Source organism: Haemaphysalis longicornis, unplaced genomic scaffold, assembly GCF_048455015.1.
Source record: "Haemaphysalis longicornis isolate Haplotype H1 unplaced genomic scaffold, Haemaphysalis longicornis Haplotype H1 scaffold_3, whole genome shotgun sequence".
In the NCBI taxonomy this organism is placed as follows: Eukaryota; Metazoa; Arthropoda; class Arachnida; order Ixodida; family Ixodidae; genus Haemaphysalis; species Haemaphysalis longicornis.
This window is the reverse complement of record NW_027526335.1, coordinates 69,141,636-69,154,727: the sequence shown is the minus strand read 5'-3', so window position 1 is coordinate 69,154,727 and position 13,092 is coordinate 69,141,636. Positions and strand designations below refer to the sequence as shown.

The following is a 13,092-nucleotide window of genomic DNA, read 5'->3' as shown; positions in this document are numbered from 1 at the left end:
AGACGAAAACTGGTGTTGCAGTTCTAGTGCAAAAGAAAGAAAGAAGGAAAGAAAGAAAGGGAGGAAAAGTGGGAAAATTAGAAGAGTAGAAAAGAAAATACACCAGTGCACTGGAGTTGTAATTGGTTGCATAATGCAAGAGTGTATAATGCGTCATTGTGCAACACCAAGCCTCCCTATACAACTCGCAATCCCACTCGGCAGCGATGGCTGAACAATGACACGCCAATTAAAATGGATGCTCCCTTCCAACATCTTTCTAGTGACTTCGTTTTTGTTTTAATAAACGGTAGTCTCGGGCTACCTAAAACCGAAAATTACGATCTGTCTGTGTCTATGTCGGTCCGTTCCGTTTCGCTGTCTGCCTGTCCTAAACTCAGCCACCTGGCCAAAAGATAAAAGAATTCTGAAACGACAACTTTTTATATGCAAAACGCTTCCAAAGCACTAAATCTGATAGCACACTTCATACATATCAACATTTCTTGAGCAAAAACAAAACAGTAGGTATATTTTAGGTGGTACATTAATACATAACTGGTACTAGGCAGCGTTCCTATAATTGGAAATAATTGTGCCCTAATGTTTGCCATAGAAAATAAAAAAAATACCCGTTGAAAACTGTATTAACGATTATAGCCTTTCTTGGGCTACTTAAAAGCAGAAAGTTCGGTCTGTATGTCTGTCTGCAACGAGGTTTATTTGTCCATTAAAGTCTGTGGCTCGATTCAGCCACTTAGCCACAATCAGAAGTTGCGCAACAGAAGCTGCCCAATAGTCTTATATAACCACAGTCAAATATAAACGTTGAAGGCCGGTGTCAATGTTCATACCTGTCAACATTGTTGAACAAGAGCAAGACATTGCGCTAATATAAGACGGAAGATCAAATAAACAAGTGATATTTTTAGTGTTCCTGCATTAAAAAAAATTTATAGATGCTCGTCTTTTGCGATAACAAATGAAAAACTACACAAATTGCAGAAAATCGGCGCCTGCTGTTGCCCACGCTACTATAGCTCCTGGCGGCATTTAAGAAATCAAACGGCAACAGTAATGAAGGGTTTCACTGGGTAGGGTCCACGTTCCGCCAGAAACGCGCGTGTAGAAAGGCAACGTGGTTCTATAAATGTTGCAGTAGGGCAACTCAATTCACGCGCGTCTGCGCCAAGGAGGTTAAAAAAATTTGGTCTGCGCCGTACGACAGCGCTGGCATCGAGGCACCCGACTTGGAGCAGTGGAACGTGGTAAATATAAATTGACTTCCGGAAACCTCCAGTGAGTTTACCTTGGGCGGAGCTCGACGGGAGAGGAACAGCATGAGAGGTGAACGGGAAAGTGAAGGGAGGCATTTACTTGGCAAATGTCGACGAAAGACTATCTTTCGTCAACTTTTGCGACGAAAGGAGCGGATACGCGGCCATTTTTTTTAAATGCGGAGCATTTCTTAGGCTCGCCTGGTCCTGCGTCGTTGATGGCGGCGCCGTCCACACGCTCACTGCGCATGCGCAACTCTCCTCCTTACACCCACAGCTCCGCGATACTACACTATAAAAAAGAGAAATAGTTAGCGGCGCCCGGTTTCGATCCCACGACTCTCTGGCCGCAACGGGAGGTACGCGGTGCTCTTCCCACCACGCTACCAATCCGGGACAGGAGCAAGTGCTACGAACGCGCCTTATGTCCTTGACTCATTCAAACTACGTCAAGAAGCTACTGATACAACGAAGGCACGGGAAGCTGAACGTCAACGGAAACGACGAACTGAAAACTTTAGAGGGGGATGCTGAATTTCCCGTGGGAAAGCTGTGGCGGGAAGCGCCACACGCCTTGCAGCTCAACCAGCCCCGTCCGCAGCGCCTCTGATGCTTATTGTGGCAGGATGCCCATAGGGATTGGCCAACCAAAGAATCCATCACGAGATAGGTTCGCGTTCAACCACCATCGTCATCTTCCCGTAGGGGAACCGCCGAAGAAGAAGAAGGAGAAGACAAAGCTGCGAAGAGGAGGGCGTGTACATTGCTCTCAGCCGGTGCACCAATGTCAACAACATTTACCTCACCAACGCTGAAGGAGACTACCGATTCTACCACAGAGACAACATCGACAAGAACATGATGGACGAGTTTCGGCGCCTCGAGAACCACCGCCTACTCACCGTAACACAACAGCACTTGCGTGCCTTTGCCACCGGTGTGGACCCGGACGCGGAATTCCCTGTGGCGCTAGTAAAAGCCAGATCACTCAACATAACGGCAACACAATGGAACCACACGGAACCACCACGATGCTTCGCATCCTCATCAGGGTTCCCCACGGGAAGATGGTGTAACTTTTTTTACCCAGAAATACACTGATAGCTCGCCCCCGAGCCTAGACGTTTCTGTAGCTAGACATTCCGGCAACATAACGAAAGGTTCCAACAGATGGCGTGACGGCAGTGGAATTCTGGGAAAACTGAATTAATTTGAGCAAATCTCCGCCGTGTTTATCGTGGGGGGAGCGAGAGTTGAAAGGAAGGGCTTGAGGGGTGGCAGATATGAAAGGGGAGAGGGTGTCACGTGACAGGAGCGGCAAAAGACTATCGTCTCTGCACATTTGATGCAGCGATGTGAGCAGATACGCGGTCATTTTTTTTCTCCTGATCTTAGCTCAGCCCATAATCGAAAGAGTGTGACTGTAATCAAGCAAACTTGGGCACCAGTGGCCTTGTTTTGAATGTTTTTGTTTGCCTGTCTGGACATTTTAGGTGGCATATTTAGGCCGAACATAGCATATTATCAACGCTTTACAGAAGATTGATTACCTTGAATTGCTGCGCTTTTACGAAACCGCAATGTGGTGGCGATTGCACAAAGTACGCCGAGGGGGCACAAAGTTGCCCCAGAATACACGAGAAAGCAATTACGAAACGACTGCATAAAATCCCAGGTATGCTTGCAACTTACTAAGAAAGTGAAACGCGGAAGCCTAGTTGCACCTTCTGTAGAACTTTCAGTCGAATATTTCAGCCCCGGCCGTCACCATTTGACCATCTCTCTGGACAGCACCCTCCAAAGCAAGCTAGTTTCGTTCTTTGGCCATCTCCAGGCGCCTCCTAGGAGTTCGTCCCCTTCGGCACCTTGGGTAGCGCCGTCGGCAAAGCTGCATGTATTGCACGGCGGCGGTGGCCTAGCCTGCTCTGGCGCTGCTGTTTCCCTTTCCCGGCGCCCAGTCCCCGGATCGTATCAGGCACTCCAATTTTCCGTGCCATTTCACGTACCCCACAATTTTTTTTTGTACTTTACGTGTTGAACAAAATATAGGGGTCTAAGGCTTTCACCTTAAAAAAAGAAAAGAAATGGCAACAGAATGCAGCGGTTTAGTACGTTTCGTAGCTTATTGAGCCAGGAATTTAATAAGCCATCGTTATTGGAAACCCCGGAAGCAGTGCACGCCCCGCCTGTGTCGTTCATCACTGGTCCTTTTCGACGCCGTCTATTTCGGCTGATTTGAAGAAATGGGGAAGGAGAGTAAGAAAACTCGGAGTAATTTACAGGATGGGCGTGAATGTTGGCAGTTCTAGCTTGACTTTTATGGTGGTGCACCAGTGCGGTCTATTGCAGCTCAAGCAGTGGACTGTGGCAATGCTTCGTTTAGCGGCACTGAAGTTTACGGCAACCATTATTAAGCAAACCTGGTCACAGGCATTTCAGTAAATCTTACCACGTTAGGATAAGTGAAAACAGGACAAAATGATTACCGTGACGTCCTGACATGCATCCAAATGCTTTAAAATGTGACTAGCGTTGATGTATATACTGGACACAGCCAACGTGATTCCTTGAAAGAGCTTGGTGTTCAAACTATGTGTTCCGTAAATCTGCACTAACGAAATTTTCCGTAAAGCAGTTTGCGTCCCGTATTCACAGCTCCTGCAGGAATTAACAGGCGAGGCATGTGGACCTTGCAGCTTCATCCTAGCATGAGTTTAGCGGGTGGCGCACCTTAGCATCGATTAGTGCTTCATCTTCTTCGTTCACCCGTCTTGCGTACTGCAGACTCTGTGGCGGCGCATCTATCGGCACTCTCTGGGCGTTGTAATTCTACTCTCCTCTTTGGTTGCAGGACTCATCGATCAGTTCCGGACTCTGCAGCTCAGGATCATGACGTGATTGATGATAACGTGACCGGAAGTGACATTGAGCCCGTCCATTATATCAGAAATTACGTATCTTTCCGGTATGCCGTCACATCTGGGCATGAAGTCACGTATGTATTCAATCACACGTCTTCTCATTTATAAAACACCTTTTCGAATCAGCTGACCTTAAAATGACATTAAGTGGCCTCGGCCAGTGCCATTCTGGTCCGAGGCGGCAAAATGTTTAAATGCGGGGACGTATATGCATTACTGATTTGAAACAGCCCGCATCTTGTGCAGTCTTGCTAAATCAGTGGTCATTGTGCTAGGCCTAGGGATAACGCGGCTTAGATATTGAATCACTTGCATCAAGTTCTGCTTCGCCTGTACAGGCCTCACGTAGTGTCTTCCACGTGTGGGTATACTTGTTGGCGGCTGATGACGTACTTTCGTCAAGTCCAGTTACACATTTGTACTTACCCGACTGTTACCCGATTTTTATGTCTCTGGCTTTAATTGCAACCGCTGAGTGTACTTCCTCAATTATCATTTCGGGATACTTAGTGGGGCCCCATCTCGGGAGACCGGCAAATAACGCCTGCGACCCACGGCAACAACCTTCTGCAATTTGGAAAGCTGTCTCCACCCGGCCTAGCAACAAAGGGAGTAGTAGTAGTAGTAGTAACTTTATTTGAGCTCGAGGCGTTTTCAGACGCCAGACGGAGCGGTTCCCAGGTCGCGGGAACCGTATTGGGCCAGCAGCTCCTGGCCCCTGGCCGTCAGCGCGAGCTGGGTCGGCAGGGCGGGGCTGGACCGCAAGGTCTCCCATCGCTCGTGGAGTGGGGTAGGGGGGGTGGAGGGAGGGTTGGGGGGTATAGGGGCTTTGAGTTTAGTGCACTCCGCCAGTATGTGTGCGAGCGTGCCGCTGTTTGTTTTACAGAATGGGCAGCGGTCCCCCTCGTGTTCAGGGTAAAATGTATGCAACAGGACGGGGTGGGCTAGTGACCCCGCCTGGATGCGCCTGAGTATTGTCTGTTGCTCCCTGCTCAAGGTGCGGTGTGGCTCGGGGAGGGTACGCCGCTCGTCTTTGTATTCGTTCGTAATTTCTTTATATGTGAGTGCCGGAGTTGGGGTGTCCGTGTCCTGCCCTGCCCGGAGGGTCATTGCTCGGGCGTGGTAGTCAGCGATGACGTTGCCGGCTACCTTTGTATGGGCAGGCACCCATGTGAGCTCTATGGCTCGGCCCGGTGCCCTCTTTTTCGATAGTATTGTGGCTGCCTCTGAGGAGATCACCCCCTTTCTGAAACCGCTGTAGGCTCTCTTTGAGTCAGTGACCACCACCCCGACGCCCGGTTGAACGAGCGCCAGGGCTATGGCCACTTCCTCCGCTGTCGTGGGCTCCTTAGTCTTTACCGCCGCGCTGTTGATGAGTCGTTCTGCATCGGTGACCACCACCGCGGCGCGATTGCTTCCTTTCACAAGAGAGGCGTCTACGTAGAGCACTCCATTTTCTTGTTGTAGTTGCTGGGACACTGCTTTGGCTCGAGCCTGCCTCCTACCGTCGTCCTTGCCCGGGGCCATGTTCCGGGGTAGGGGCTTGGTCTTTAAGGTACTAGTCCATTCTGTTGGTATGGTGGTCTTGATTGTCGCCTGTTCTTTGCGCCATCCTATCTTGTCCAGCACCGCGCGGCCGGGAATTGTCTGGCTCAGGCGGAGACGCTGGCTGGATAGGTGGGCCTCGATGAGCTCATCAACCGTGTTATGTACGCCCATGGCTTGTAAGCGCTGGGTTGACGAGTATATCGGTAAGCCGAGGGCCTGCTTAGTGGCCTTTCGGATGATGGTGTCGAGTGTAGTCTTCTGGGTCTTGTTGAGATTGAGATACGGTGCCGAATATGTAATTCTTGATATTATGAACGCTTGTACTAGCCTGAGGGCGTCGTCCTCCTTCAGGCCTCTGTTCCGGGTGGTGACTCTTCGCAGCATCGCAAGGATCTTCTCAGCACTGTTCTTAATTTTATCGACGGCAGCGTGTGCCTTTCCGTTATCTTGTAGGGTAAGCCCGAGGATTCGGCATTTGTCCGTCGGCGTGATCTTGATGCCTTCGATTTGGATAGCGATGTCAGGCGGGAGCTGTTGGCGGGGTTTGCCGGGTTGGACCACGAGGAGCTCCGATTTCTGTGGCGCGCAGCTGAGTCCGCAGGTCCTCGCGTACTCGTGCACGGTCAGTGCCGCCGCTTGGAGGGTCTCCTCTATCCAACCATCGGAACCCGCTTGTTTCGTCCATATTGTAATATCGTCAGCGTAGAGCGCGTGACCGATCCCTTCAATTTGATCCAACAGGCGTGGGAGGGGTAGCAGAGCCAGGTTGAAAAGGAGTGGCGACAGGACTGCTCCCTGAGGGGTGCCTCGTTCCCCAAGTTCGATGGGTTCCGATCGCTCGTTGCCCACCGAGATTTGCGCCGTACGGGAGGATAGGAAATTTTTGATATATCCGAAAGTGCGTGTGCCGCATCTCGTACCGTTGAGGTTCGTCAGAATGCTTGCGTGTGTAACGTTGTCGAAAGCCCCCTTTAGGTCTAGGGCCAGAATTGCCCTGGGGCTGTTTCTGGTAGCTTGCTTGATGACTAACTCGTGAAGTTGGAGCATCACATCTTGGGTGGATAGTTGTTTCCTAAATCCAAACATTGTCTTTGGCAGTTGATCGGTGTTTTCAAGGTGCACTTGGAGTCGACGGAGCACCATCCTCTCCATCACCTTTCCCACGCATGAGGTTAGCGAGATAGGCCTCATGTTCTCTATGGCTGGGGCTTTTCCGGGTTTAGGAATGAATCGCACTTCGGCTTCTGTCCATTCTGGGGGGAGCTGCGAGCTCTCCCAAGCCCTATTTATATGTTCGAGGAGGGACTGCGCTGCCCTGCTGCTCATGTTTGTAAGTAGTCTGTATGTAATAGCATCTTTGCCAGGGGCACTCTTCTTATTACTATCGTCAATTGCTGACCCGAGCTCCGAAAGCGAGAAGGGCCTGTCTAGGTCCTCGTTATGGGGACCTGTGTATTCTTGTGGGGCCGGGTGTTGCCCCCGCTCCGTTTGTAGATAGTGCTCTTTCAGTGCCTTGATCAGCCGGTCACCATCTCCGTCATATGTGTTTAATACTTTTGTCAACGAGCGGTGGCTTGCCGTCTTGCTGCCTGCGGGGTCGATGAGGTGCCGTAGCAGCTTCCATGTCTTTCCCACAGACAGCTGGCCTTGGAGGCCGTCGCATATCTGTAGCCAATTTTCTCTACTAAGTTTGGACACATGTTCTGATATGTCTGCGTTGAGCTTAGCTATGCGGCGGGCGAGCTTTTTATTCCGTCTCTGCCTCTTCCAGCGCTTGGTGAGTGAATGCCGCGCTGCCCACATGTGGGCAAGCCTGCTGTCAACAATTGGTACCTTTGTTGTTGTCGCGATTTTCCGGGTGAACTGGTCGAGGATCCGCTTCTGCTTGTCAGCCCATTCCTTGTACGATAAGTGAGATGATGTCGTTTCTTCCGCGTCGTCCTCCGCTTGTGTGCATGTACGCATCTTGTCCCAGTCTGAATTAGTTCACTACGAGTAAAGAAATACAGCCGACTCCCGTTAGTACGAGTCCACGGAGACCGCATAAACAAGAAAAGAAAAAAAAAAGGTACCGCATAATGTAGCGGCCTGATGCCTGTATGTGGCCTCTACATTTTGTTTTCCCGCCCCGCAAACTAATCCTTAACGTATCTTTGCCGTACGCTCTCCTAATTCCGTCTGGTCCGGGTTACCCAGCAGGTGCTGTCGAAAAAGCTAATCAAGCCGTGCGAAGAAAGCGCGCAATGGACGCGAACCAGCGCCAAAACAGACCCAAAACAACGGTCGCAAAAGCAGACGACAAAGCCATCCCGCCGACTCACCCGCCGGTGAGAGCAGTCACTTGCGTGCGGGGAACGCTGGGTAATAGCGCCTTATCGCCGCGCCATATACACTGTGCTACGTGAGTAAAAAGCGCCCTCCGCGTCCCTAGCCGCGTTAGGAGTTTCTTGTCCCGCACACCACGAAGTAACCATTGGCAGGTAGAGGTAGAAAGCTTTGCTTTAAAAAGGAACGTTGAATTACCCGAACTTCCTTTTAAAGAAAGAGCACAATGACAGCATTGTTACTAGTCCAGAACTTGTATCCCTTCTTGATTCCGTTCAGAAAGCTGCCTGTCGTCCCCAAGTCCAGCATACGACACGGGTCGCCATGGTAGTACAGACTTATCGCTAAAATCGAAGCCTGAAGCGTCCACAACACACACTGTTCCCACGGTGCTGTGTACAACAAAGAAGGTTGAGGTCCTGAAAAGAGAGGGATGCGTATGATGGCGCGAGTCTCAACTGAACTGCCGCTTTATCGACTGTGCACCGCTGCCTCCGTGGCGATGGCGCCCACATAGTGCACAGCGCGGCGGTGTTTTGTCGACTAAAGATTTGGAATTCTATCGGAAAATGACAGTAACATCGATGCTTTTTATTCAGAATGGCTTCCAATAAACTGATGTCATTGGTTTAGCTTTGAATTATCGAAGAATTTCCACTATTGGATTGCCAGTAAAGTTGACGGGACCTGCACATCACTTCCAATTGCACAAAAATTCCAATTAAGGGACATCGAATTATCGAGAGCCGACTGTAACAGTAAAACAACAAGAAAACCGATCAATTTAAGTTAGAAGTGCGGCGCTATTTCTCCTCAGTACTACAGCGCTCCCACACTTTTACTGGGCCGCTTAGCAGCGACGCGTGGACTTGCGCTAAGAGCCGCTTCTGTCGCGAGGTTCACTGCAATCCATCCAACGCTCTCGCAGGCAGACATCGATCCGTCGGTGGTCTAATCCCGACGCAGCTGGCCCACGATGGCAGTGGAACGTAACCTGAGTGCCCTGCTCAACATATGACGGTGACAGAAGAGAGGGAGAGGTGGCTGAGTGCCTGGGCGACACTAATGGAAGAGGGATCGCGGACAAAACTTGACTCCCACACAACTCCTCGATAAAACTAGGGCACTGGTTCAGCCCTCAAAGAAAGTGTAAGGAAGGACGCTGTGTGTACGCGAAGGACGAATACACACAAGCTCCCAGACACTCGTAAACACGCTTGCACTGCAGGGTCAGGAACAGGAAGAGGAAGAGGAGGAGGGGTGCGCACACAGCGAGATGATGTTGGCTCTGCGTTTTGTATTATCGGTTTGCTTTTGTCTGTGCGCACATAGGATAGGCAGCGACTAATACGAGCTGGGACTTAAATTGCAGCTTTAATATCGCTCACCGTGCCCCGTTGCGGTAAGTTAAAATGCAGCCGTCCTTGAAGTTAACCCTGTTCACCAGCCTTGTTCAGAAATTATATTATGCATGAGTTTTAAACCTTTTTTTTTCGTTTCATTTTTGTTTGAGTGCCTACGACTTGTTTTACTTCTTCAGTAGGTAACGTATTGCGGCCAAAATGCATATAAAGTTATTTTTAGCCACAAAATGGTGGGAACTAATGTGACCATTCATTATATTGTGCGGCAAATTTTCTTGTAGAAACAGATGACATGCGCAGCCCTTTTAAGGACCAGTAGCCACGCTTGGCTACGTTCTCAACCCATACATTTTTCATTAGTATAGTTTATTGCTCTAACTAATAACTGGTAAAATGTATATTGGAGAAGGGGATAAATGGAGCTTTAATGCCGGTGGGCCCAATCGGCTTGCCCCAAAATTTTAAAATAACTCTAACACACGTGCTTCTTTTATCCGGCATGTTATGAAACATGTTTGCTCCGTTCTCTCGCATGCGATAACGTTATTTTTAATCTTTGCCCTGTGACGGAGCATATTTTTGAAGTTCGCCGTAGTGAAACGTTCCGCATATGCGGAACTGTGGGAATACGGAATTCATACGGAGCATTGCACAACCAGGCGCGACGAACGCAGATAATCTTTACCAAACCAAAACAATAAAATGTTTTGTCAGAATGGAAGCGCTAGAAACAGTTTGACCTAATTAAAACCTGAAATACAACATCGCATGTTTTTCGAGTGTTTTCCGCATACTCCGTACATACAAAATTCATACGGACCAAGATTTGGCGGTTAATTCTTGCGGTCGTACAGCGATAAAATCGGTTTCAAGAGTTTTTAACGTAATACCTTACTTTGTTATCGTAAGTTTTGAACACATATCCCAGTAATTATTCAGGCAGTGTGTCGGCAAGGGTAAAAACTTTCTATTCCAAAAATTTCGTATATACGGAACGCTTCAGCCGGGCGTTCCCATCGTTGAATGGAAAACGCGATAAAAAAATGCTGGAAGCTCACACTAACGCGTAAGAATTGAAGGTAACGAGGTTGTACGCAACCTTCACGACCATCACGTCGGTTTAAGTCCGCGATTGTAGCTGATTTGCTTCTTCACTGCTGCCGCAACGACCTTTACTTCTTCTTTGTCGCTATAACGACGAGGAAGAAGCAAATCGGCTGCAGCATAGGCATGCAAGTTGCGGCTCTTCTACGGTAGAGAGCGCATGCGCACGCCGACACGAGCCCGAACTAACGAGGGGCGTACGCTATGACCTGTCTTTCTCGTTCCGAGCAAGTGTTGCCACGATACGGTGAACGCCGCAGTTTTTTTTTTTTTTTTGCAATTTTGGTCAATCATTTGAAGTGTGTATGGCTGGCTTGACGACAGTGCGCTCGTTTTTTATCGGCACGGGTACGCGCTCACGAGTACGCCATGACGTGTCTTTTTTCGTTCCGAGCAAGTGTTGCCCCGATACGGCCAACGCTGGAGTTTGATTGATTGATTGTGGGGTTTAACCCGCCGACGCAACGCAGGCGATGATGCGCGCCGTAGTGGAGGGCTCCGGATTAATTTTGACCACCTGGGGATCTTTAACGTGCGCCGAAATCTCGTACACACGGGCGTTTTTGCTTTTCGCCTCCATCAGAAAAGCGGCCGCCGCGGCCGGGAATCGAACCCGCGACCTCGTGCTCAGCAGCCCAACGCCTTAGCCACTGAGCCACCGCGGCGGGTCAACGCTGGAGTGTTTTTGGGGCAAATGTTGACCGATCTCCGTAAGTGGGTATGCTTAGCCTGAGGAACGTGCACTGGAGGCACGCGGTGAAAGCTGCAGTTTTTATTTGCCCACTATTGGCAAATATGTCAACGTGGGTATACTTAGCCTGACAAATTTCCGTCCGAGCCCGCATGCACGATCGCTCGGCATTTTCTTGGTATTTTCAACTGCGGGCACCATACACAAACGATTTAATCGATCGTTTGTTAAAAGACGTCGTTTGTTAAAACTTTGCTGTTAAAAGATATCGATGTTAAAAGTAGACATGTGCGGTCAGCGTGAGCCAAGCCAGCGTCACAACAGCCAGGAACGCGCCTGCTTCCAATCCATATTCGCATTAATCGAGCGATGACCGGTAATGAATGCAAGGAAACATTCGGGCGTGCCACAGAAGATACAGAGGAGGCTCTTTATTGAAAAATTCGGAAATCGTTACGCGATGTTCGATTTCGGAATCTCAGAAAGGAGTATGCCAGAGACGGGCGTATTGTCAGCTTTACTTGGCACCGTGAAGAGTGTACGAGCTCTCATTTTGTATTTTACGCGTGACATCTGAGTTGAAGGAACAAAGATTACAACCATTCTGTGGGGTTTATATGACAGAAAATACATATTAACAGCGATGCTGTTTAAGCTGGTGGTTGGGCCGGCGAACGTGCACACAGGAATACTTCGCCGAGCAATGACGCCATCGCGTGCGTCGGCCCCGCATGCTTTACCGTAGCTTTTCATCCCCGTGCTCGGGCGGGACTCGTGCCGCCACCTGTCGGAGGCGCGATACAGCTGGTACAAGCACGGCTTTGGAAACGCGTCGCGGGGTGGCTCCCGATATCGCTTGTTGCGACGCATAGCGCAGTTCGACGCTGCAAAAAAGAATTAATGCCAAAATGAAAGAAGCCAAAAGGCCGAGAAGCGATAACTTTAATCAACTTCTTAATTAACATCCCACACGTCAGACACCACAAGCCGAATGGTGCTAACCAAACAAGATCAAAAACCCACACTAAACTTTCTTACAGTCTTTTTGGCCGAAAAAGGGTGTAGCATAAGTGGAAAAAATGTGTGGCGGCGATTACATCTCTTTTTCTTGCTAAACACCCCTATTTGTAGCTCTACACCCTTTTTGTGTGAAATAAAGGTGTTGACCAACTTCACCAGCCTTTGTTTTTGGTAGGGTGTTGAAAGGGTGTTGAAAATGTGTTCAGCTCTTAATTGATTAAGGCCATGCATGCGTTTATATTTGTACTACAAAAGACAAGACATCCCCTTATACCCTCCTCCCTCCTTGTAAGAAATGTTCATAAGCGAAAAAAAAAATGTTCGTCTACAATGATCACTGGTTTCCATATACGTGCGCATCATGATTCAAGTTAGCTCTGGAACGTGAAACTTCAGTTTAAAATTTCGTCTTTTAAAATTAAACGTCTTGTAAAATAAAAAAAAAATCTATATGTACACACTAAACTTAGACCAGGCTTAGCCGGATTTTACAAGGCTGCTCCAGTGTGTCCCCCGCACTGAGAGCGGATCCAAAGGGGAAACAAGATAGGTCGACCCCCAACTCCGCGGTTTCTCCAGCCTTGCACCACTAGTGGAAGCTGCACCATTTTTTGCGTTTTATTATGCAAAGAAGACTAGTGCCTTTAAAATGGTATACTAAGAGGTGCGCAAACGCATGCGCCCCTTGTGCTCACACTCGAACAGGCCCGAAAGCCGGCTTCACTGTTCTAATACCCTATCTGCGGTGGTGCATCCTTTACAGCCGACGCAGCTCTTTTTCTTGGTCTTTTTTTGCTAACGCCATCGAACCTAGCTGAAGCTTAAGTAGCTTCACCGGTAATAAATTCTGCCAATTGGTATTG

The 13,092-nt window shown here is 49.1% G+C and overlaps 1 protein-coding gene across 1 annotated transcript in view; it reads right to left on the bottom strand.

The window, feature by feature from the left end:
* The window catches only part of LOC144174583 (transient receptor potential-gamma protein-like), a 147,314-nt gene that overhangs the window by 112,531 nt on the left and 21,691 nt on the right, over positions 1-13,092 (bottom strand). The gene's annotated exons all lie outside the window — the stretch shown is intronic.